A 26,297-nucleotide genomic window follows, 5' to 3' on the forward strand; every position below is an offset into this window, starting at 1 on the left:
ATATGGGGTCCATGTCACATACATGTCACATATCCACATTCCCTTGTTTGAAGCAAATTGCATAGTTAAGCCCCTAAGTGAATGGGATAAAAAAGTATATTCTGCCTACAGAGAAGGATGGAAAGAATGAATGGGAAGGGGCAACAAATGATAGTGAACAAATAATGCAGTCTAACACAGGCTGAGTGAGATTAAGTCTTCTACAAATAATATATTTCAGCCTATATTTCTGTGTACTTTTTGTAGTTTGTACTTTACGAATTTTGATTCTATGTGTTTTAGTGAACACATATGTATGTAAGATTTATGATTTTGCTTTTTTTAGTTAAAAATATATTAATTTCCATTATAAAATGCTTTTAAACTTTAGGTGAATCTTGTCTGATGTTAACGTCCTGAGCCCTGCTTTCTGTTTGTATTTGCCTGGTATGTATTTTTCCATTCTTTTTCAACTTTTGAATAATTTTGTTTTAGGAGTTTGACATTGTAATCCAATATGAAATTTCTAATTTAATAGAATAACTTCTAGATAATTTCTAGTCATTGATATGATAAATATGTGGTATTATTTGTATCATAGTTATATTATTCTTTCTATTTTTGTTGCGTCTTTTAAAAAAGTATTTCATGGGTATGGTTTGTGTTTCCTTTGTTTATGTGTTCCTTATAATTTGAAAGGATTGATTTGGTTTTTATATTTTACAGTAATCTCTATGACCATAACTGATATACACTTCATCCTCTGTTTAGAATGTATCTAGTGACCATTCACTCTCAGCAATCCTAAAATCATATAACTCCACTTCCTTATAACCTACTTTTCCTCCCCTTCTCCATCAGATTATAATACAGTATATATTTTTTTCTATTTCTTACTTCTACAGCTAAACTACCTAAGTTTTAATCCTGATTTTATTGCATTACCAGGAGTGAACATTCAACATTCAGTGAGTTACTTAACCTCTGTAACTTTCAGTTTTCTCCTCTGTAAAATGTGACCTATAGTGCTCTATTATATGTATAATATATATGTTATGCATTATAGATAGTATGTATTTAATTATAATATTTCCTTGAGATATTTTGAGGATCAAAGTACTTAGCATTTAAGCACTTAGAGTGAAGTCTGGAGCAGTAAATACTCAATGAATACTAGTTTTTATTACTGTAACATTTAAATGTTAATAGATTTTTTAGAACTGTATGGGAATGGCAATCTTCTAAATAATTATTTGTTTTAAAGAACAAGCAGAAAGAACTTGTGAAGGATTCTCTTGATGGGTAAGAGTCTATCTCTTTCCCACCTTTTTTTTTTTTTTTTAGCGTGATGAATTCATATGACGCTAAACTCTCATGATATGACATGTGATCAGTGAAAAGTCTCCACCGACCCCTGGCCCCCAGCCACTTAGGTCCATGCTGCCTGGGAGTTACCTGCCCTTCCTGGGCCATAACACTGTTTCCTTTAGTAAAAGTGTGGAAAGTGATGTTTGGGCATGACGAAATAATTTAATGTAGGGTGGAAACTGTAGTATTAATAGAAGGTAAGTGATAAAATTGAGAATACAGGAGAAATGCAAGTTTAGTGACAAATGTCCATTAAAAATAGCCCTATTCTGCTCCCAAACCTAGACCGTTTACACAATATTGGTAAGAAAATGGATTTTAGGGGCTCCCAACTGTATGCAGCATTTTAGTTAGGGAAAGAGTATTAGTCAGGATTCTCCCAGAGAAACAACCAATAGGTTGCATATGTATAGAAAGACATTTATTATGAGGAATTGGTTCACATGATCACGAGGCTGAGAGGACCCAGTATCTGCAGGGTGAGCTGGCAAGCTGGCGACCCAGGAGAGCCAATGGTATAGTTCCAGTCTGAGACTGCATGCCTGAGAACCAGGAGAGCCAATGTTTCCATTTAAAGACAGGCAAGAATTCTCCCTTATTTGGGGGAGCCTTTTTACTCTATTCAGGTCTTCAGCTGACTGGATGAGCCCCACCCACATGAGGGAAGGCAGCCTGCTTGATTTCATCCACCAATGTAAATATTACTCTCACCTAAAAACACCCTCACAGAAACACCCCAAATAATGTTTGATGAAATAACTGGATATTCCACGGCCCAGTCATGTTGACACATAAAATTAACCATGATTCTATTTAACACACAAAATTAACCATCTGAGAAATTCAGGAGATTTGAAGACACCTGGGTTATACAGTATGTTCAACAAGGCACGACCCTCCTATTATTGAAAGAAGCTATGAAATGAGAAATAGAGTTGTCATGAACAGCTTGAAAACCATCGTTTATTTAACACTTTCTATCTTTCATATACCAGTCTGTAAACTGTTAACCATCACAACACCCTTTTAAGGTTGTGCTGTTATTAGCTTCACTTTTCAAATGAGAAAATTGTGACTCTGAGCAGCTAGTAACCTGCCAAGGTCACGTAGCCCAACACTGTCTGAATCCAAATCCCCCAAATTTAACCATTACTTCCTCAATTTGCCCCGTTTTTTTTTTTTTTTTTTTTTTTTGAGACGGAGTCTTGCTCTGTCGCCCAGGCTGGAGTGCAGTGGCCGGATCTCAGCTCACTGCAAGCTCCGCCTCCCGGGTTCCCGCCATTCTCCTGCCTCAGCCTCCCGAGTAGCTGGGACTACAGGGGCCCGCCACCTCTCCCGGCTAGTTTTTTGTGTTTTTAGTAGAGACCCGGTTTCACCGTGTTAGCCAGGATGGTCTCGATCTCCTGACCTCGTGATCCGCCCGTCTCGGCCTCCCAAAGTGCTGGGATTACAGGCTTGCCCCCTGTTTTAATAAGACTTCTGAGGCTCAAAACTTACAGGAACTTTAGATCTGCTTGTTGAATGACTTTTGAGGCAGAGATATTCACTGTTCACTAAAATCTCTTCTTCCTGGGCATACAACCTGATACATTTCCCAGCCACCCTTGCAGGGAAGTATAGCCTTGGAGTGTGCCCAGATGTGATGTGTGCCACTTCCATGCCTGGCATATCAAAACCTCTTTTAACTGTTGCTCCATACTCTTATTACTTTTCTGACTCATTGGGATGGTGACCCTCCAGTATTTTTGAAAGTCACATATCAAAGATATCAAAGCCAGTATCAGCCTGGGTTCTTGAAAGAGTGCATAGAACAGGACAGGGAGCCCCCAGCTGATCTGGAATCCCCTTTGAACTTCCTTGGTATAGAGCTTATAAAAGAAAATAAAATTTTAAGACCCTCTGAATTTATTATGACAACAGGAAAGGTAAGCCCTGGAGACTGAGTCATGTCACATGTTTGGAATTCTGCTTCTTAGGTTAACTCTCTTCCTCATTGTTCTTGTTCTGTAAATGACTAAGAGAGCCCAGAGCCCAGATCTTCCCTTCCAATCACTGATCTTTGTTATAGATTAGCTGCCTCCTTTATTGTCCTGTGTCTAACTTAGACCAGATGGTGCTCAAGACCCCATAACAGTTACATCTTCCATGTGGAATGTTAAATGTACCTTTCCTAAGGGAAAAAGACCAATTAGCTAATCAGATCATTGTAACTATGCATTAAAGCTTAGATAACTTCTACACTTTGGAACACTGGCTTCCATTCTTTGGAATTTGTACTTCCCAGGTGGGCCATCCCCACATTGTACTTGAACACACTCTCCTTAAACTAGATTTTGACCATTTTGATTATTTTAGATTAGCAAGCTATTGTATTTTGGGACTTTTCGTTCAGTGGTTTAGCTTCCCTAATTAGTATTCCAATACTGCTCTGATAAGAATGCATTATTTTGTATTCCAGGTTTCCAGTGATTCTATTTCTAGAAGTCAATTGGTGAATTCAGCTTACTAATCAAAGCTAGATGATCCAAATTTTCTATAGACACAAACAATTTGAGCATATCTTGTCTACCCACAAAATCCTGCCACCTTGCAGCTGGCAAAGGCTGTTTCCTAGAGAAGTCATCCACACCACCTTTCTTCACTTATATGACTTTCTAAGTTTTTATATAATGTACAGAATAAATGTTACCCCAACACTCTTTTCCATATTAAAGTTCTGTCCAACTGGGTACCTAACCCAATCCATCATAAATTGAATTCAACTAGAAATATTAGTTGCATTAAAAAAATTGAAACTCTGAAAGTAAATTTTCCCAATGGTCTTTGTTTCTTTCTTTTTTAAATTTATTTTTTAATTTTTTAATTATTATGAATACATATTACAATTATTTTTAAATTAAATTTTAATTTTTAAATTATGGGTACATAATGATTGTATTGATGGTGTACATGTGAGTTTCGATACAGGCATACCATTGATCATGACCAAATCAGAGTAATTGGGATATCCTTAGTCTCAAGAATTCATTATTTCTTCGTGTTAGGAACATTCCAATATCACTCTTTCAGTTATTTTAAAACATACATTTTTGTTAACTATGGTCACCCTATTTTGCTACAGAATACTAGCTCTTACTCATTTGATCAAACTATAATTTTTGTGCCCGTTAACCATTCATTCTTTATCTTTTTTTTTTTTTTTTTTGAGACAGAGTTTCACTCTCGTCACCTAGGCTGGAGTGCAGTGTTGTGAACTTGGCTCATTGCAACCTCCGCCTCCCAGGTTCAAGTGATTCTCCTGCCTCAACCTCCCAAGTAGCTGGGATTACAAGCGTGTACCACCACGCCCAGCTAATTTTTGTATTTTTGGTAGAGACAGGGTTTCACCATATTGGCCAGGCTGGTCTCAAACTGCTGACCTTAAGTGATCTGCTTGCCTTGGCCTCCCAAAGTGCTGGAATTACAGGCTTAAGCCACCAGGCCCAGCCTGGTAACCATCATTCTAATCTTTATCTCCATGCATTTAATTATTTAATTTTTAGCTCCCACATATGAGTGAGAACATGTGACATTTGTCTTCTGTGCCTGGCTTATTTCACTTCACATAATGTCTTCCAGTTCTATGCTAGTTGTTACAAGTGACAAGATTTGATTCTTTTTTATGGCTGAATAATATTCCATTGTGTATATGCATCACATTTTCTTTATCCATTCATCCATTGATGGACCCTTAGGTTGATTCCATATCTTGGCCATTATGAATAGTGCTGCAACAAACATGGGAGTGCAGATATCTTGTCAATGCTTCATGAAAAGCATTCCTTTGGAAATATACCAAGCAGTGGGATTGCTGGATCATATGGTAATTCTATTGTTAGTTTTTTGAGGAAACTTAATGCTATTTTGCACGGTAGCTGTACTAATTTACTTTCCCACCAATAGTGTACGAGTGTTCCCCTTTATCCACATCCTCCCCCAGCATTCATTATTGCTTGTCTTTTGGGTAAAAGTCATTTTAACTGGTGTGAGATGATATCTCATTGTCGTTTTGGTTTGCGTGCAACTGATGATTAGTAATGTTGAGCATTTTTTCACATACCTGTTGCCCATTTATATGTCTTCTTTTGAGGAATGTCTATTCAGATTTCTTGCCCATTTTAAAGTCAGATTATTAGACTTTTTTCTTATTGAGTTGTTTGAGCTCCTTATAAATTGTGCTTATTAATTCCTTGCCAGATGAGTAGTTAGCACATATTTCTCCCATTTTGTGGGTTGTCTCTTAACTTTGTTGATTGTTTCCTTTGCTGTGCAGAAGCTTTTGCGTGATGGGATTCCATTTTGCTTTGGTTGCCAGGGTTTTTGAGGTATAGCTCAAGAAATCTTTGCCCAGACCAATGTCTTGGAACATTTCCCTGATGTTTTCTTTTAGTAGTTTCATAGTTTGAGGTCCTAGTTAAATTTAAGTCTTTAATCTGTTTTGATTTGATCTTTGTATGTGGTGAGAGATAAGGGTCTAGTTTCATTCTTTTGCATATGGATATCCAGTTTTTCCAGCGCCATTTATTGAAGAGACTTTCCTTCCCCCAATGTATGTTTTTGGCACCTTTGTCAAAAATGAGTTCACTCTAAATGCAGGGATTAATTTCTGGGTTCTGTATTCTCTTCCATTGGTCTATGTGTCGGTTTTTATGCCAGTACCAGACTGTTTGGGTTCCTATAGCTTTGTAGTATTAATATAATTTGAAATCAGGTAATATGATTTCTCCAGTTGTATTCTTTTTGCTTAGGAGAGCTTTGTCTATTCAGGGTTTTTTGTGGTTCCATATAAATCTTAGGATTTTTTCCTATTTCTGTGATGAATATTGAATAGTCATTTTTTTATGCCTTCTTAGATAACTTTTTCAAGCTCATATTGTAAATATCTGGGTTAATTGGGAAACTAATGACAATATCTGGCCTATTGTAAAAGTATGAGATTGAATACAAATTTATAATTTTTATCACTTTCATTTCATTATACTAATTATATGTGTTAAAAAATAGAATACTTTTTTTCTACCCTTGAAGACCTTAGCATCTATTTAAGGGAGAATAAAACATACATTAGAAACAATAAAGAAATAGGTAACAAACAGTTACTGAGAACAGATGTATATATGTATTATATGTGTTATATAATACTAATAAATATATTTGCATTCTATAATCCATATCACATTATAATTGTACATATTATATGCAATATATATAATACATACGTATTATGTTTTATTTGTATAATGTATATCGTCATGCATCACTTAATGAGGATTCTTTCTGGGAAATGCATCATTAGTCAGTTTTGTCATTGTGTGAACATCATGCAGTGTATTTACACAAATCTAGATAGTATAGCCTACTTCACACCTAGGCTAGATGGTACAGCCTATAGCTCCTACGCAACAAACCTGTACAGCAGGTTACTGTACTGAATACCGCAGGCAATTGTAACATAATGGGAAGTATTTGTGCATCTAAACACATCTAAATTTAGAAAAGGTACAGTCAAAATACGGCATAAAAGATAAAAATTGGTAGAACTCTATAGGGCACTTACCATGAATTGAGCTTGTAGGATTGGAAGTTGCTGTGGCTGAGTCAGTGGGTGAGTGGTGAGTGAGTGTGAAGGCCCAGGACCTTACTATACACTAGTATAGACTCTATACACACTGCACTCTTAGGCTACCTTAAATTTATTTTTAAAATGTTTCTACAATGATAAATTAGTCTTAGATTACAGTAACAATTTTACTATATGAATTTCTAAATTTTAAAAACTTTCTGACTTTTTGTAATAACACTTAGTTTAAAACACATATTTACAGCTGTACAAAAATGTTTTCATTCTTTCTGTCCTTTTTCCATAAGCTTTTTTTCTGTTTGCAAAACTTTTTTTTTTTTTTTTACCTTTTAGATTCTTCTGTTAAAAACTAAAACACAAACATACGCATTAGCCTAGGCCTAAACAGGGTCAGGCTTGTCAATATCACTGTCTTCCGCGTCCACATCTTGTGCCATGGACGGTCTTCGGGGCCAGTAACACGCATGGAGCTGTCATGTCCTATGGTAACAATGCCTTCTTCTGGAATCCCCCTGAAGGACTTACCTGAGGCTGTTTTATGTTAACTTTTTTTCTTTTTTGAGACACAGTCTCACTCTGTGGCCCAGGCTAGAGTGCAATGGTGCAGTCTCGGTTCACTGCAACCTCAATCTCCTGAGTTCAAGCAATTCTCCTGCCTCAGCCTCCCAAGTAGCTGGGATTATAGGCGCCCACCACCACACCTGCCTAATTTTTTGTATTTAGTAGAGACGGGGTTTCACCATGTTGGCCAGGCTGGTCTCGAACTCCTGACCTCAGGTGATCCACCAACCTTGGCCTCCCAAAGTGCTGGGATTACAGGCATGAGGCACTGCACATGGCCCATAGTTCTTTATTATCATTCTTTAAATACAATTGTGTGTTATATATAATTGTATGTGTTCTACTTTGATATGACTGGCTAAAGGGGAGGTTTGTTTACATCAGCATCACCATAAACACATAAATAATGCATGTGCTACGACATTAGGATGTCTACAATGTCATTAAGCGATAGGAATTTTTCAGCTCCATTATAATCTTATAATATAAATGGTCCATTGTTGACCAAAATGCCATTATACAACGCATGACTATGTATTATATGTAATATATATGTATTATTATTTGTATTATTATATATGTGTATATATATAGCACATATAATGTGTTTACTCAGCAAATGTATTACATATATTACATAATATATATAACATATATGTGTGTACTCATAATATATATATAAATGTATACCCAGTCACTGATATATATATTGCACAAATGCTTAGGGAATTATACAAATAGAGTAAGGTGAATGGCCTTCCTCATAGCCATGGTCATGTCACCTAATTTCCAGTTTGAAAAAAATGCTTGTATCAACTAGAGCAGACTGTCAACTATCTTAGTTTCTTCATCTTTTCAGATGACCAAAGGAATTTAAGACAGTTGTAAAAATCAAATTAACAAACATCTCTTGAGTAAGACACTGAGTTAGGCAATGGCTGAATAGATGTCATCTTTCAAAATTAGGCCAAGGATTGCATGGAAGCCAACAAGTTGCACAACAAAATGTGACTTCCTCCCTGCAACCAAGGAGGGTTGCTTGCTTCTGAGTCTGGCTGCCAAGGGAGCTTCCCCTTTAATTTAAACTTCTTTATATTCGTCCTGGATTTTCAACTTCCAAAGTGCGGTTTAGTATTTTATTGTAAAACACAATGCACGAAGTACAGTAGAAGGATGAATAAAGATTTTAATTGACTCCAAGGTGAAGATTAGGCCCTGACAAATTCCTGGTCCATGTGTAAAGAGAGGCCCATTTAAAGGATCTCATTGCTGAGAGAGCAGATCTTATGTTAGGTTCTTACCAAAGTTTAAAAAAAAAAAGATCTCATTGTGATTTAGTTAATGACCTTTTCTCTTTCTCTGGAACGTTTGGAAAAGTTACCTAAAGAGAAGACAAAAAGGCCCTTTTGCCCTTTGCCCATCTTCTTCCCTTCTGAAAGTTTGAACATGGTGTGAATAGATAATTAAGCATTTTTGAATTATTGTTTATTCCTTTCTATTCTTTGTAAACCTTTGAAAAGCAAGACCATTTCCTTCTCATATATACCGAGGTCTAAAATATAAGGAAAATAATAAATCCGTGGGTTTAAATTGATCACTTACTTTGAAATTACTGAGTAGATGTCCAACCCTTAAAATAGAAATACACTCCTTGAAAGTCTTATTATTGCTCCAGTCAGAGTAGCCTGTTAGGGCTGTTAATGACTGCAAAAAGATTTATGTATAATACATAACTTCAAAAAACTTATATTGAAAAGCTTGCCTAGTTTGAAGTCATTGGGAATTTAAGTCAACAAGGTTGATTTTCCATTTAAAATCAGAATTTTGTTTTTCATATTTAGGTATTTTAAAACAGCTTTGATAAATATTTGGTCCATTTTTAAAAATCCCTCAATGGTGTGAATGTGTATAAAGTGAGGGTAGATTTGGTGTCTGGATATAGTCAGAAGTTGTTTAGTGTTGTGTCAGTTAAGTGACCAGCCTGGGAAATATTTATTTTGATCAAAACTGAGGTGTGTCTTAAGAGGTAAAACCTTTGTCTGAGTAATTCATAACCTGGTTTTGAAGAATATTTCAAAAGTATTTGAGGTAGGCCGGGCACAGTGGCTCAAGCCTGTAATCCCAGCACGTTGGGAAGCCAAGGTGGGTGGATCACAAGGTCAGGAGTTTGACACCAGCCTGGCCAATATGGTGAAACCCTGTCTCTACTAAAAATATAAAAAAATTAGCCGGGAGTGGTGGCGGACACCTGTAGTCCCAACTACTCGGGAGGCTGAGGCAGGAGAATCGCTTGAACCCGGGAGGCAGAGGTTGCAGTGAGCCGAGATTGGGCCACTGCACTCCAGCCTGGGAGACAGAGCGAGACTCCATCTCAAAAAAAAAAAAAAAGTATTTGAGCTAATGGTAACAATATTAGAATAAGAGTCATACCCTTCCAGAGTGTCTTCTCTGAAGGGTAATATCAACTGGGAATTATAAATGAAACAAATGTGACTATAAAGTAAAATACTAACTAACTAAAAATATTTTACTTTACAGTCACATCTCTTGAAATCTTTCATTTGCACCAGATTTGGTCTTTGATAAAGATGTCATATCATCTCCAAATTTTTTAGCTATTTTCCTCTCCTTGGAGATCTTATTTATTTTCTGTGTTTAAATATACACAAATAACTCCTATTAAAAGAGAAACAAAATCAAAAACAACATTTATTGTTTACCTGACTCATCTAAGATCACTTTTTCCTTTCCCCTACAATAAAAGTTCTTCAAAGAATAACACAGTATATTGCCAACATTTAACTGAGTTCCCTTTTTTCCCTGGTGATGGGGTCCCGCTCTGTTGCTCAGGCTAGTCTCGAACTCCTGGCCTCAAGCAGTCCTCCTGCCTCCGCCTTCCTAGTGGTTGGGATTACAGGTGTGAGCCACCGCACCTGGCTTTAACTGAGTTCTTTCTATGGGGCAGACGCTGTGCTAAGCATTTTTCATGTTATATTCAGCCTGCCTATGAGCAGTGTTATTCTCCTTACTTTAAGGATGAGTATGTTAGTTTCCTGATGCTGCCATAATGAAATACTATAAACTGGTGGCTTACAATAGCAGAAATTTATTTTCTCAAAGTCCTAGAGGCTGGTAGTCCAAAATCAAGGTGTTGGCAGGCCCCCTCTGAAGCCTCAAAGGGGAGACTGTGTTCCATGCCTTTGTCTTAGTTTCTGGTGTTGCCAGCAGCCCTTAGCGTTCCTTGTCTTGCAACTGCATAACGTCAGTCTCTACCTCTGTCATCACATTGGGTGTCTTCCCTGTGCATGCCTCTCTCCGTGTCTCTGTCCTCTTCTTATAAAGGCACCAATCATAATGGATTATGGAGCCACCCTTCTCCATTATAACCTCATTTTAACTAGCTATGTCTGTAATGACCCTACTGCGAAATAAGGTCACATTCTGATCTGGGAAGGACATGAATTTGGGGGACCACATTCAACCCAGTGCACTGGGACTTAGATAAACTTCTACCCGTTAAGTTGCGCAGTTTGGGTGGAATCAGGATTCAGGTACTGTGGCCATCAGAGCCTGTCATCATAACTGCTTCACTATTTGACCTGACCAGTGGCCCATCGCCTTTCCTCCTTTATCCATGTGATGCCATTTCCAGTCCCAGATTGCCATTGAAACTCTTCTCCCAAAGGACCTCACCTTCTGGATCATCCGGTTTCTTCCTGCCCTGGTGGTGACATCCTCCTCCTTAGCAGTCTGCTCCCTTGGTTCTCTGGCCACACTCTGAGCCTCACACTCCAGACTGGGTGTTCGCTCTTGCACTTGCTCATCTTACTTAGCCTATGTCCTAAATGTGTGTGCTTCCCAACTCACATTTCTCTGTCCTTCCCTTCACATTCTTTCTTTCTGGAATCTCTTCCATTCTCAGTTTCAGTTGTAACTGCTATGCCATTGGCTCCCTCATCTCTGTCAGTCTGTTTCTCCCTGCTGCCCTCTCCCCTAATCGCTAGCCCCATACCTTCAAACTCCTGTTGGACAAGAAGTCCTACCATCATCTCTAGCCCAGCATGCTCAAGCCAGGTATGTTTCTTCCTTGAATGGCTTTCATCCTGTCTCACCATGTGCACTGACACACATGTCCTGGCCCAAATCTTTGCTGTCTCATGGAAGGAACACTACAGCAATGCCCTAGTTAACTGACTTAATGCCAGTCTCTACCCTTCCAGTGTGTCTTGCATAACCTTGACCAACTAATCTCTCCAAACCCAATTATTGTTATTCCCTGTGCTCAACCATTCCCTATGTTCTGCTGCTTCATGTTTACACTCCTCTGACATCTCTTTATCCACCATCTTCACCTAGTATAATTTCCCATGGCTTCAACATGCACTTGTAGTCTAGTTAGGCATTGCTTCTCTGCAAAACTGAGCATATTCTCATTTCTATGCTTTGACTTATGTTATCCACCCAACCTTTTATCCTCTCCAGTCTTACCTCTTCCATCAGGCCCCAGATGAAATCTCACCTCCTCTAGGCAGTTCTCTCTGACCATTTCAGGTTTTATTCATTTCAGTGGAGCCTCAAGGAAAGAATAACAGAAAAGTGGTCAGAAATGCAGGATGGACTTGCTCCCTCTGTGTCCTCTGTTCTTGGCTTCTATGTTTATATTTGCTCCATCTTTCTCTCTCTCATCTCAGAACTTCTAAATATCAGCATACACATTACTCTGAGCTGTCCTGTTTTATTAATTGTTGCTTTATGTCTCTTCCCAACTATTTTATCAGACAAGTGAGGGCAAAGGCCACAACTCATCTTTTTTTCCTTAATACCTATACCACCTAACATGATATTGAATACTTATTAAACCATTTTCACTTAATTTACTTAATAAAATTTCACAGTAAGTTGAGTGGAGTTTCTTACAGAAGTGCCAAAAAACTGTTTCTGAAACCTAATGTGTTCTAGACACTAGTTTTCTAAGCCAAAAATATTTCACTGAAGGTAGACAGAGTCTGTAATGTGAAATGTGAAGATAATTTCCTCAATTGCATAAGCAAAATTTAGTTTTCAGGATATTTTAGGGTTGTGTTAATTCTCTGCTGTCTTCAGTTTTCTAGAAAAACCCTTAAAGCTATAATGAACAATATAAATTATATTGGTAATACTGGAAAATTTTTATTTAGCAATGTTAGTGAATGTTATTCTTTTTGTCTTAATCACTAAATATATGTCACATACATTTATGCTGAACCCATGCCAAATTTCTGAAAATGGAACTCATTGACATTCAAAAGACAAAAAATACTCAAATGCTTCATTCCCACAGTATTAAAACTATTGTCTATATTGTAAATAATAGTAAGGCAAACAAAACCTGATTTCTTTTCCATGAATAACATGAAGGGATTAGAACTTTTTGAAAATGAATCTGAAAGACTGGGCACAGTGGCTCTCACCTATAATCCCAGCACTTTGGGAGGCCGAGGCGGGTGGATCACCTGAGGTCGGGAGTTTGAGACCAGCCTGACCAACATGGTGAAATCCTGTCTCTACTAAAAATACAAAAATTAGCCAGGCATAGTGGCGGGCGCCTGTAGTCCCAGCTACTCGGGAGGGTGAGGCAGGAGAATCACTTGAACCTGGGAGGTGGAGGTTGCAGTGAGCTGAGCTTGCGCCATTGGACTCCAGCCTGGGTGACAGAATGAGACTCCATCTCAACATCTCAAAAAAAAAAGAGAGAAAAAGAAAAAAGAAAAAAAATAATCTAAAGAAGTCACTGAATGTCAAATCATAATCATTTTCTGATAATCTACTCTCTCTACTCAGGAAAATATACGTAAACGTTTGACACTGAACTTTTATGAGAGCAGAGATGGTCTAAATAGTTCTACGTTCAGCACTTTGGTGAGTGTGCAGGAAGCACCATAAGTTTACAGCTAAAATGGACCCCAAATTTACTATTCAGAATCTGTAAGGAACTTAAAACAACTCAGCAAGAAATAAAACAAATAACCTCATTAAAAAATGGGCAAAGGACATAGACACTTCTCAGAAGAAGACACATAAGTGGCCAACAAAATGAAAAAAATGCTCATCATCACTAATTATCAGAGAAATGCAAATCAAAACCACAGTGAGATACTATCTTACTGTACTGTACCACCTGAATACTGTACTGTACTTTACTGTACTGTACCCATCTGAATAGTAGCCATTCAGAATGTCTACTATTAAAAAGTCAAAAAATAACAGATGCTGGTGAGGCTGCAGAGAAAAGGTAATTGCTTACACACTGTTTATGGAAATGTAAATTAGTCCAGCTGCTGTGGAAGATAGTTTGGAGATTTCTCAAAGAACTTAAAACAGAACTACCATTTGACCCAACAATTCCGTTACTGAATATATACCCAAAGGAAAAGAAATCATTCTACAAAACAGACACATGCACTCTTATGTTCATCACAGCAGTATTCACAAGCACAAAGACATAGAATCAACCTAGATGCACATTGATGGTGGACTGGATAAATAAAATGTGGCACATATATACTAGGAAACACTATGTAGCTGTAAAAAATAATAAAATCATGTCCTTTGCAGCAGCATGGCTGCAGCTGGAGGCCATTATCTTAAGAAAGTGAATGCGGGAACAGAAAACCAAATACTACATGTTCTTGCTTATAAGTGAAAGCTAAACACTGAATACACAGGACATAAAAATGGGAATAGTACATACTGGAGACCTCTGGAGGGAAGAGGGAATGCAGCATGTGTTGAAAAATTACCCATCGGATACTATGCTCACTACCTTGGTGATGGAATCATCCATACCCCAAACCTCAGTACCATGCAATATACCCATGTAACAAGCTTGCATTTATACCCCTGAATCTAAAAGTTGAAATTATTAAAAATAAATAAAATAAAATGGGCCCTCAGATTGAGGGAATAGATAAAAGAGGGGCTATCACCATGAGTGAAGCCAAAAATATGTGGACCATGATTAAGACTGGTTGTTTATAGGAGAAAACCTCCCACAAGCCACATTAATTTTTGTATTATTTGAGCCTTTTTAATGGAAACTCAACTTGACCAAAAAAAAAAAGGAAGAAAGGTTGGGATTTGGGTATTATTATTATTATTTTTGAGATGGAGTCTCTCTCTGTCACCCAGGCCAGAGTGCAGTGGCACAATCTCGGCTCACTGCAACCTCTGCCTCCCAGGTTCAAGTGATTCTCCTGCCTCAGCCTCCCAAGCAGCTGGGACTACAGGCATGCACAACCATGCCCGGCTAATTTTTTGTATTGTTATTAGAGATGGGGTTTCACCACATTGGCCAGGCTGGTCTCAAACTCCTGACCTCGTGATCTGTCCTCCTCGATCTCCCAAAGTGCTGGGATTACAGGCGTGAGCCACCGTGCCTGACCTGGAGTTGGGTATTATTAATCATTACAATGATTGAGGGGTTTCACAGAATCAAAAGGCGGGAATGCAACTGGAGTTCTGGAAGGAAGTGAAACCAGCAACTGACAGCTGACAGAATCCAGGAAGTACTGTGTGTACATCTTTGCTTCTCCTTTTTGCATCTTCTCCTATCTTCCTTCTCCTTAAAGACTTCCTTTCTCTGGTCTTCAGGCTTCAAAGTGGGCTATGGCTGCAGGACACATGAAGATATAAACTTTACTCTTGGACTTTACTTAGAAATTCTTGGGTTACAGCCTAATTGCCCCAGTTAAATCAGATTGCCAGAACTTGAACAATCAACTGTGGCCATGGAACTGATTACTATAAATTTGGTTGCCCAGAGACTGCTTCTGTGGTTTTAAGCATAATGTTGAAATGTTCAGTTTTGTGACTTGCCCTAAATTTCATCGGGGCAAGGGAAGAAATGAGCATACAAAATAAACTTAATGTAACAGTAGATGACAAAAACAAATTTGTTTCATAATTAATTCCTTGAATCATGCTTGTCTAACATTAAAGTTACATTTTGGATAGGGGATAGGGAATAGAGTTATTTTCATAAAAAAACAGTCATTATAAGTTTGGCAGGTACTTCGGAAATAGATGTCTATTGGAAGTACAATTTGGATATAACTTAAAATTAGAATTTATGTCTCCAGTAAATAGAAATACAGAAATCATGAAATGAAAGCTAATATTGCCATAGTACATGAATACAAAAGTAATTTAATCTCAAGGAGTCTTGAAAAAAATTACATGCAAGTTAACATTAGGATGAAAAATGCATTATCCAAATTTTTTCCCCCATCTCCTATGATCTTGTATGAGATTATACAAATTTTATGACATCATATTCAGAAGATTAGGAAGACCACCAGAGTAATATACTGTGGGCAAAATAAAATATTTTGGGAAGACTACCTCAAAATGTCACTTTTGGTGATTTCTGGGTTGTGTGATGACGAGTAATTTATTTTTTTTTACTTTATATATTATTTTTGGAGCTGTTAGTGAAAATCTGTTGCTTTTATAATTTAAAAAGATTATTTTTATAAAAAGAAAAAGAGTACCCTGCAGTAGAAATATCACTATATTCGTGGAAACAGTGCTTTGATTAGCTGATATTACATTACTGATATATAAATAGGAAAGATAACACATCAGATTACCATACCAGACAAAAGCACTGCTGAACATTCAGATTCCTTTTGCATAAACTTTTCCATTTAAATATGCAATTGTTTCAGCACCTTTTTTTGAAAAAATTTTCCTTTGTCCCCAGTATAATTACTTTGGTGCATCTGTTGAAAATTAATTGACTGTGTAAGTGTGAGTCTGTTTCTAGCCTCTCTATTCTGTTCCATTGACATTTGTTAGACCTTATGCCAATACCATATACTATCTTGATTAACTTTAGTGCATTTTGAATTCAGATAGGGTAAATCTTTCAATTTTCTTCTTCTTTTTCATGTTTGTTTGGGTCTTCTAATCTATGAACATAGTATATATCTTCATTTATTTGGGTTTTCCTTAATTTATCTCAACAATGTTTTGTAATTTTTAGTATAGAAATTTTGTATGGTTTTATTTAATTTATTTGTAAGTATTTTACATATTTCTAATTGCTATTATAAGTGGATTTTTAAAATTTTTTCAATTGTTTGCTGCTAGTACATAAAAGGACTATTGTGGAGTATTGGCCATGTATCCTGTAATATTGTTAAATTTGCTTATTAGTTCTAGTGGTTGCTTATACATTCTTTGGAATTTTCTACGTCAACGAACATTATATTTTTTATTTCATTTTCTTGCCCTATTTCATAGGCTAGGACTTCTATTACAACATTAAGAGGGTACATCTTTGCCCTGAGTCCAATCTTGAAGGGAATATGGTTAGTCTTTCACCACTAAGCATTATATTAACTATAAGAATTTCATAAATATCCTTTATCAGCTCAAGAAAATTTCCATCTTTTCTTAGTTTACTTAGAGTTTCTTAGGGTTTTATGTATGTACGTACTTAGATTTAGAAGATACAAGTTCAATTTTGTTACATAATTACATTGCATAGTGGGGAAGTCTGGGCTTTTAGTGTACCTGTCATCCAAATAGTGAACATTGTACCCGATAGGTAATATTTCAACCCTATCTCCCTCCCAGCCTCCCACCTTTGGAGTCTCCAGTGTCTATTATTCCACTCTGTATGTTCATGTGCACCCATTGTTTAGTTCCCTCTTATAAGTGAGAACATGCAGTATTTCTGTTTCTGTTTCTGAGTTATTTCACTTAGGACAATGGCCTCTAGTTCAATCCTTATTGAGCAAAAGACATGATTTCATTCTTTGTTATGGCTGAGAAGTAAAAGATATGTATATATAATATGATATCCTCTTTGTCAAATCATCCATTGATAAATACTTAGGTTGATTATATAACTTTACTATTGTGAATAGTACTGTAATAAACGTATGAGTGCAGTTGTCTTTTTAGTATAATGATTTATTTTCCTTTGGGTAGGTACTTAGTAGTGGGATTGCTGGATCAAATGGTAGTTCTATTTTTAATTCTTTAAGAAATCTCCATACTGTTTTGCATAAAGGCTGTACTAATTTACATTCCCACCAACAGTATATAAGTGTTCCCTTTCTGTTGTATCCTCATCAACACTTGTTGGATTTTTGGCTTTTTAATCATGGCCATTCTGGCTCGTGTAAGATGATATTTCACTGTGGTTTTAATTTGCATTTCTCTGATGATTAGTGATGTTGTGCTTTTTTAAAATATGTTTCTGGGTCACTTGTATGTCTTCCTTTGGACATGTTAAGATGTAAACCCAACAAATGAATGTAAACAACCAGATGTGGAACATCTTTGGATTACTTTCTATTCAAACTCTAATTCTGTCTTTATGGCCACATAAAAAAGATGAAATCTACATTGAAATCTCGGTTTGGTGAGTTCACAGTTTCTGCTGCTGGTTGGTAATTTCCTTAACTACCCATTCCGTATTTTTAACACCCATTAGTCAAAGGTCAATCCTGTGCTTTATTGTAATATTTTCTAAGATATATTCCTTCTCTTAACACCTCCTTAACATTTACTTTTTGAAAGAACTGGTAACTTAATAATACCTGATAATTAGATTCATGACATTATGCTCAAAATTACTTTACTAAAATATCCCTAGCTTGCCAACAAAAGAAATAGAATGTTCTTTTAATGCTGTATTCTGAAAGGAAAAGTCTTCAAAGAAGGAAAGTTCAAATAGTGGCCACTCAACAGCAGATTTTTATTGTTTAATATATCCATTGAAAGGTCTGTGGGTAAATATTCAGTGATTAAGTGGCCTACATACAACTCACAGCTTTTCCTCTAAATATCAAATATAAAAAGAAAAACTATTAGGCATTTTCAATGGTTTTTAGGTACTTGTAGGAAGTTCTGGCTTTATGTATAGTTTTTTAATATATGTGTCTACTGTTAAATTAAGATCCTATTTTTATATCAATGTTTATGTTAAGCAGTGCAAAGTTACTTGACCTCTTATCTGTTGAAGTGTTTCTTAGTTATGGTTTGAGATGCTTTCATCCAATTTCATAGCTTTCATTCTCAAACTTCATCAAAAGGAAGAATACACAGGACCTTCAGTAATATGTAAATAGTAAGAAAAAAAAACTTTAAGTGAGATAAATAGGGAGTTTTATATGTGGTAGGGGGAAGCTCTTTGTCTTTTTTTCTGTGTTTTGGCCTTAACCTCCAACATTGAAGGTTGGCAGAGAATGTATCAGGATTGAATAAGTCAGCTCAGTACACATTGGCATGGTGTTCGCTGTTCTATGACCGAGGCCACCAGTGAACTGCTTTTGACTGTTGAAGAACATTTAAGAACTGTGAGGTACTGTTCTAAGAAAACATGTTTAAGGTCCTGGATAATGTGCCTCATTGTTGGAGCACTATTTCTTTATAGTAATTCTCTGTGGTTCATTGAGATTCTAGATTATCTGGTGGAGCCTTGAGGAATTTCTCAGCATGTTTCATTTCAGCATTAAGTATAGTTGTCAACCCTGTGGCTTCCTCAAATCAAAATTTACAATAAAGATAAATATCTTCAAACTTTTTCTGTAATGCAACACTGCAGTCAAGCTGCCTATTTTTAAGAAGACATCGGAGGTGTGGCCCTGGAGATTTATTCCAAATGACCTTTCTGAAAATAGGACACTTTTATGAACAACAATGATTTATAATTAAATCAAAATGTTAATGCATTACAGAGAACAAAAGCTCAACCAGCTAGAAAGGTATTCCATCTAACATTGGTGTCATCCTTTATATGATCTAAACACAAAACAATTGCTAACAAAAACATTTCAAAAGCATCATGCATGCCTGTACATTGTGAATAGCAGATTTCTTTCAGTTCACTTGCCTTTTCTTTGTTGTTCTGAAAGAGGACAGACATTATATTACTGAGCTCTAAAGCACTTGTGATCAACATAGAAAAGAGAACTGCCATCTTTAATTGCTCCCAAAGCAATAGATGATCCTCTCACAACAGAAAACTGATTTTGACTTCTACATATTAAAGGCAGAGGAAGAGCAAGGTGTGTAGGTATGTTCGGGTTATTTCTCTAAAGTTCTAGTTATCATGATTGCCATTTTGAAAGAAAGTCTACTAGACGTAATCTAAGCCAGATCACACCAGACTTCCTGTTCATTTCCCACTTCTCAGTTATTGTAGTGTGAAATTTCACAGCCAAACTTCCTGCATCAGCTTCAGAAGGGAGAAATCCCACATCCTTCTCTCTGGCCCTGAGATTCATCAGTGAGCCTCACCAATACCAGTGATTACTTTTTCTCAGCTTTTTATGTCCTCCATATTAGCGACAGTAGGAAAGAAGTGAATCTCTCACTTCCCCGTTTCTTCCCAGTGCAGCTGTTGTAGATCTCAAGCACCTGTTTCTGTTGTGTTTTCAAACTGAATAATGTGTTTCAAAGAACTTTCTCAGAACTGCCTCACCAGAAAGTACACTGCTCTCCAGCAGTGCTTAAACATTAAAAGGAGAAAAGAAACCCTTTGAGATTTGGTCAACCTCATTTTCATCCAAAGATGTATTTTGTAAAAACCAAACTTCAAATAAAAATGTTAAGTGATCTTTGTTTTTATTCTCTTCAAAGTTTAGGGGTTAAATGCCTTCATTTTGTTCTTCACTTTCTTCTTCTGCACTGGAGTTCTGCGTATTGCTGTTGTTTCTTTATTGGTTTGTTTCTGTTCAGAAGTTTCATCATTTTTTTTCCATTTGTGTCCTGGTTTAATTATCACTCAATTATTTTATTTATTTTCAGTGTCCACCATGTGGATTGTTCAGATGATCAGCAAAATCAACCATTGCTAGCATAGCATAATTGCAAAGAACTCTCCTATAAGCACTAGTTCTATAAAGTGTTTGACAATAATGTTTACTCAGCCAATCAGGTGTTTTATCTTGTAAGTTAATTTTTCTACATTTCTTCACCCACTTCAGGCTTCTTTCAAGGTCTTGTAGTAACCTGAAGGCCAGATTGGGCTTCATTTTCTTCCATGTGCAGTTGGGAACTGCATACAAGTTTGATGTTGTAGCCCTACCAGCCAGCTAGCCCACATTCCCCACCCGCAAACTCAGGCCCTCCTGCCTTCCTGTTAGTGATGGGGAAAGAAAATCGACTTAACGTGACCAGTGTTTTAATTTTCCTTATTTGAAATGTCTTTGTGAAGTTTAGTATCAGGATCATGCTGACCTCATAAAATGCATTGGGATGTGTTTCTTCCTCCTGGGTTTCTGAAAGCATTTGTGTAAGACTGTTATGTTTTTTCTTACCTAAATGTTTAACAGAGTTCAGAGGGAAGATTTTGATAACAAATTCAATTTCTTTTATATATATAGTACTAGTTAAGAATTTTTATTTCATCTTGTGTCAGTTTAGTAAGTTGTATTGTTCAGAAAATATGTCCATTCCTTCTAAGTTGTTGAATTTATTAGCATACACTTGTTCATATTTGTTGGATCTGTAGTATATTCACATACTTATTCCTGATATTGGTAATTTCTCTTTTTTTTTTCTAGATAAGTCTATATGTAGTTTGTAAACTTTGATGTCATTTCCCCTAGAAAAACCCCAAAATGGTTTATACCTATTAATTTCCTCTATCATTTGTCTGTTTTCTGTTTCATATGTTCCTCCTCTTATAATATCTTTATTGTTTCCTTCCTTCTACTTTCTTTGTTTTTTTTTTGTTGTTGTTGTTGTTGTTGTTGTTGTCTTGAGACATAGTCTTACTCTGTAGCCCAGGCTGGAGTGCAGTGGCATGATCTCAGCTCACGAACCTCCACCCCTCAGGTTCAAGAGATTATTCTGCCTCAGCCTCCCAAGTAGCTGAGACTACAGGCATGTGCCACCATGCCCGGCTAATTTTTGTATTTTTAGTAGAGATGGGGTTTCACCATATTGGCCAGGCTGGTCTCAAACTCCTGACCTCAAGTGATCCTCCCACCTTGGCTTCCCAAAATGCTGGAATTATAGGCCTGAACCACTGCACCCAACCCCTCTACTTACTTTGGATTTACTTTTCTCTTCTTTCTCTGGATCTTACTGTGGAAACAAAGGTCCTTCATTGTATACCTTTCTTCCTTCCTATCCTAAGCATTGAAAAGGTATAAATTTCTCTTTTAGCACTACTTTAGCTGTATTCCACAAATTTTGATATATTTTCATTATCATTTCGTTTGAAATAGTTTCTAATACATCTTATGACTTTTTTCTTTGACCCATGGATTATAGACAATATGTTTTTAAATATCCACATATGTGAATTTTATCCTGCTTTGATATCTTACTGTTTGTGGTTTCTAATTTAATTCCATTGTGATCCAAAAACATTGTCTGCATTATTTTAATCCTTTCAAATGTGCTGAGACTTGTTTCATGGCCCAGCATTTCGTTTATCTTGGTAAACATTACACGTTACTTGAAGATGTTTATTCTGCAATTGTTGGGTGTAGTGTTCTATAAATGTCAATTTAGTAGGTAAAGGAGACTGAAAATTATTCAGGTCTTTTATCTGCTTGTTCTGCCAATTGCTGTTAAAAGTAATGTTAAAATCTCCAACTATATTAAATAGGGAGAATAGGCATGAAAAAATCTCCAACTGTCATTGTGGAGTTGTCTCTTTCTCCTTCAATTATGTTACTTTTTCATGTTATGTATCTTAAACCTGTTTTCTTAGACCCATATACATGTATAATTATTGTGTCTTGTGTAAATTTATTCCTTTATTATTATAGTATGTCTGTTTTTTACTTTTTGTCTTGTGGCATCTATTACATCTGATATTAATATAGCCAATCCAGCCCTCTTAGCTTACAGTTTGCATAATAAATCTTTTCCTGTCATTTGCTTTCAACATATCTGTATTTTTATATTTAAAGTTCATCTCTTATGGAGAAACTGTGTTGAATCCTACTCATTTATCTCCTTTGAGAATGTCTTAATTCTAATTGAAGCATTTAGTTCATTTCCATTTAATTAAGTTATTGATAGAGTTGAGTTTAGAGTAACAACCTTACTACTATTTTCTGTTGGTCCCGTCTGCTTTTTGTTTTTAAATTCTCTGTTACTACTTTCTCAATTTTTTTTTGTTTAATTAAATTTTTTTGAGAATTATTTTTTAATGAATGTTGGCTTTTTATTTATATCACTTTGTATTGTTTCAAGTGGTTGCTCTAGGGGTCACAGTTTACATCCTTGATTTTTCACAGCCTACTTAGATTGAATATTGGACCACTTCATGTAAAGCAGAATCTTTCTGAAAATAGAGATTCATTTACTACTTCTGTTTTGGTTGTCATATGTACTTCATCTAAAAATGTTATCAATCCCACAATAATGTGGGGTTTAAAGCAAATATAGATTTTTCTTTAGTCATGTTTGTTTATGACAAATTAGGAGAAAGGGGTAATCTTAATACTTAGCCACATATCTATCATTTGGGGCATTGCATTGTTTTCTAAAGACTGAGTGTCCACCTGGCATTAATTCCTTTTGCCTAAAGAACTTCTTTTGTGTTTTTAGCTGGACACTCTGGCCCATTCCTGTAATCCCAACACTTTGTGAGGCTGAAGTGGGTAGATCACGAGGTCAAGAGATCCAAGACCATCCCAGCCAACATGGTGAAACCCCATCTCTACTAAAAATACAAATGTTAGCTGGATGTGGTGGTGCACCCCTGTGGTCCCAGCTATTCGGGAGGCTGAGGCAGGAGAATCACTTGAACCCAGAAGGCGGAGGTTGCAATGAGCCAAGATTGCACACTGCACTCCAGCCTGGCAATAGAGTAAGACTCTGACTCAAACAAACAAACAAACAAACAAGAAACTTCCCTTGTGTCTCTTGTCCTATAGGTCTGCTAATAAACATTATCTTAGTTTTCATTTATCTGAAAATATCTTTATTTTACCTTCATTCTCAAATTTTTTTTTTTTTTTTGCCTTTAGTTGACTTTTTTCCTCCTTTCATCATTTTAGAAAAGTCATTCCACTGTCTTCTTGTGTCCATTGTTTCTGACAAGAAATTATTGTTATTTCATGTCATTCCACATTATGGAATATGTTAATCTGTGGTTAATCTGTGGTTGTTTTCAAGAGTTTCACTTTAACCATGGTTTCAGAAGTTTGATTCTAATGTGCTTACATGTGGTTTACTTTGTATTTTTCCTACTTGAGCTTCACTGGGTTTGTTATAGTTACAGCTGTTAATTAATGCCTTTCACCAAACTTGGGAAATTTTTTCCAATTATTTTCTCAAATATTTTTGCACTCTCTCCCCTATTTTTGAGACTACAACTACACATATGTTAAACCTTTCCACATTGTTTCCATAGATCACTGAGACGCTTCACTTTTTTCTAATCTTTTTTCTCTCTTTTTTTTTTTTTTTTTTTTTTTTTAGATTAGGTACTTTCTATTGCTCTAGCTTCAGATTTATTGACTTTCTCATTTTAAGTTATCTGCAAATTTTAAATACAGTTTTTTAAAAATTTTGTTGGATTTTCATTTATTTCTCTTTTGTAGTTTTGATTCCTCTGCTAAAATTTTCTATCCTTTCATTCATTGTGAGCATGTTTTTCTCTAAATCCTTGAAATGGTTATAGTAGTTGTTTTAAAATCCCTGTGTGCTAATTCCAACCTCTGGGTCATCTCAGAGTCAGTCTTCACTTATTTGCCTTTTGTCTTGAGATCACATTTCTCTGTTTCTTCATAAATCTAGTTAATTTTGGATCACATGCGTATTGTGAATGATGTGTTGTAGGGACACTGGAATCTGTTATGTCCCGCTGAGGAATTTGTTTTCTTTGTTTTTGTTTTTAAGCAGGCAGTAAATTTAACTTTAATTCAAACTCCAATCCTGCTTTTTGTGGAGTGGAGCAGCTGAAAACTCAATTCAGTTATTTTAGACTCATAAGGCCTATTTGGAGTTATCCCTGTGCAGATGTAGTGCAGGGTCAGCCAAAGATTTTATAAAGGTTCACATATAGAATCCCCCTTGCCCTGCCCCACCCATGGCTTTTATCTTTTGTGGGTTTCCCTCTCACTCTGCAGCTGCCATGGCCTCCAAAATCTGTCCTGTCATTCTCCAAGCCAATAAGACTGGATTTCTACTAGAATTTTACCCACCTAGAAAGCTGCAACTAGGGCCTACCCTCCAGCAAAATGTTGTATCAAAACAGGAAAACTACATGGCCATTTCCTTCTTTCAAGTATAAGTTTACTTCCAATTTCTTTCAGGTCTTCTAGGGTGCCTTTAGATTAACCTAATTCTATTTTATATTTTGTATGGAACTTATATTTGTTACCTGAGAGTGGGTTGACCCGATAGCAATTACTTCTCCATTTCATTCTGGAAACCTATTTTCATTAAGTTTGTATTCACCAAGAAATCAGTGTTTATTAGTTTTCACAGTACCTCTATGTAATAGTTCGCTGGTACTTGTGTTAAGTAGATTTTTCTCTGTTCTACCACTGTAAAATATTTATTCATTCATTCACTCATTCTCCATAAATATTTTTAGGGTCTGCTATGTTCTAGGCATTGGATAAAAGTGAATAAGATATGGTATTTGCCCTCACTGAGCACAGCTACACTGTGCATTACAGTAGTTACTAGCCACGTGTAGCTATTTTAAAATTATTTTTACGTTCAGTGAAAATAAATAAAATTAAGAAGTTAGTTCCTCTGTTGACAGACAGGTATTACGTTAATACCACTAGCCACATTTCAGATGCTTAATATATTACCACATGTAGCTATTGACTACCATAGTAGACAGCACATATATAGAGCATTTCTATCATCCCAAAAGTTCAGATGTACTGTGTTAGTGTAGGAGAAGAGAGAAATATGAAAATTTTTCACTAAAATATAGTATGATAACATATAAATAAGAGTTAGATACAAGGTACAGCAGCTGAACAGATGTGATACTATTTAATTGATATTGCAAAGATCCAAAGGGGAGATAATATGTAAGCTGAATTTTTAATGATTAGAAAGATTTGATCAGTTATCTTAGGAAATATAAAGAACATGTCAATAAGCATTGAAGACTTAAATCAGGTTATGAAACTATTTTTTAAAAACCCTGACTCTCATATTTCTATTTTAGGCATCTGAATAAATGATAATATTCACTGTTTGGGGATCATAAATGGAGCACATTTATGAGAAAGGTAGTAAGTTTGAATGGGGCCATTTTGAATTTGGCATGCCTGTTGGACACTTAAGGAAGCTGGATGTATAGTTCTTGAGACTGGAGAAAGGCAGTTTGAGTTAGAAAAGCAGATTTGATGGCATAATGTATTTTAGGTGGTTGTTAAATTTGTTAGCATGTTTGAGATGTCCTAGAGGATGTAGAGTGAAACAAAAGGACCTAGCACATCGTGATGATTTAATATATGTCAGACATTCTGTTAGGCACTTTACATGTATTTGGGAAGAAATGCAATTACAATTACAATTGTATTTTGGCATGAGAGACCTGGATTTGAATCCTTGCTCTACTACTTTACTGTATGTGACCTTGAGCAATACACTTAGTTTCTCTAAACTCCAGTTTTCTCATCTTTCAAAAAGGGTAATAATAAGGCCTACCTCATTTGGTTGTGTCAGAATTAAATACAAAATTTGGAGTGTCTAGCATATGATAAGTCCCTAATACATATAATTCACTCTTTTTAATTATTAATATTATTATTATTAATGACATATTATTTAGCCTTCA

At 36.1% G+C, this 26,297-nt stretch overlaps 1 long non-coding RNA gene across 1 annotated transcript in view; it reads left to right on the forward strand.

The window, feature by feature from the left end:
- The window catches only part of LOC111521797, a 74,782-nt gene that overhangs the window by 476 nt on the left and 48,009 nt on the right, over nucleotides 1-26,297 (forward strand). The window contains exon 2 of the long non-coding RNA XR_002725067.2: nucleotides 371-426. This is a non-coding gene — a long non-coding RNA (uncharacterized LOC111521797). The remainder of the gene's footprint in view (nucleotides 1-370; nucleotides 427-26,297) is intronic.

The sequence above is a fragment of the Piliocolobus tephrosceles genome, chromosome 5 (genome assembly GCF_002776525.5).
Source record: "Piliocolobus tephrosceles isolate RC106 chromosome 5, ASM277652v3, whole genome shotgun sequence".
Taxonomy (NCBI): Eukaryota; Metazoa; Chordata; class Mammalia; order Primates; family Cercopithecidae; genus Piliocolobus; species Piliocolobus tephrosceles.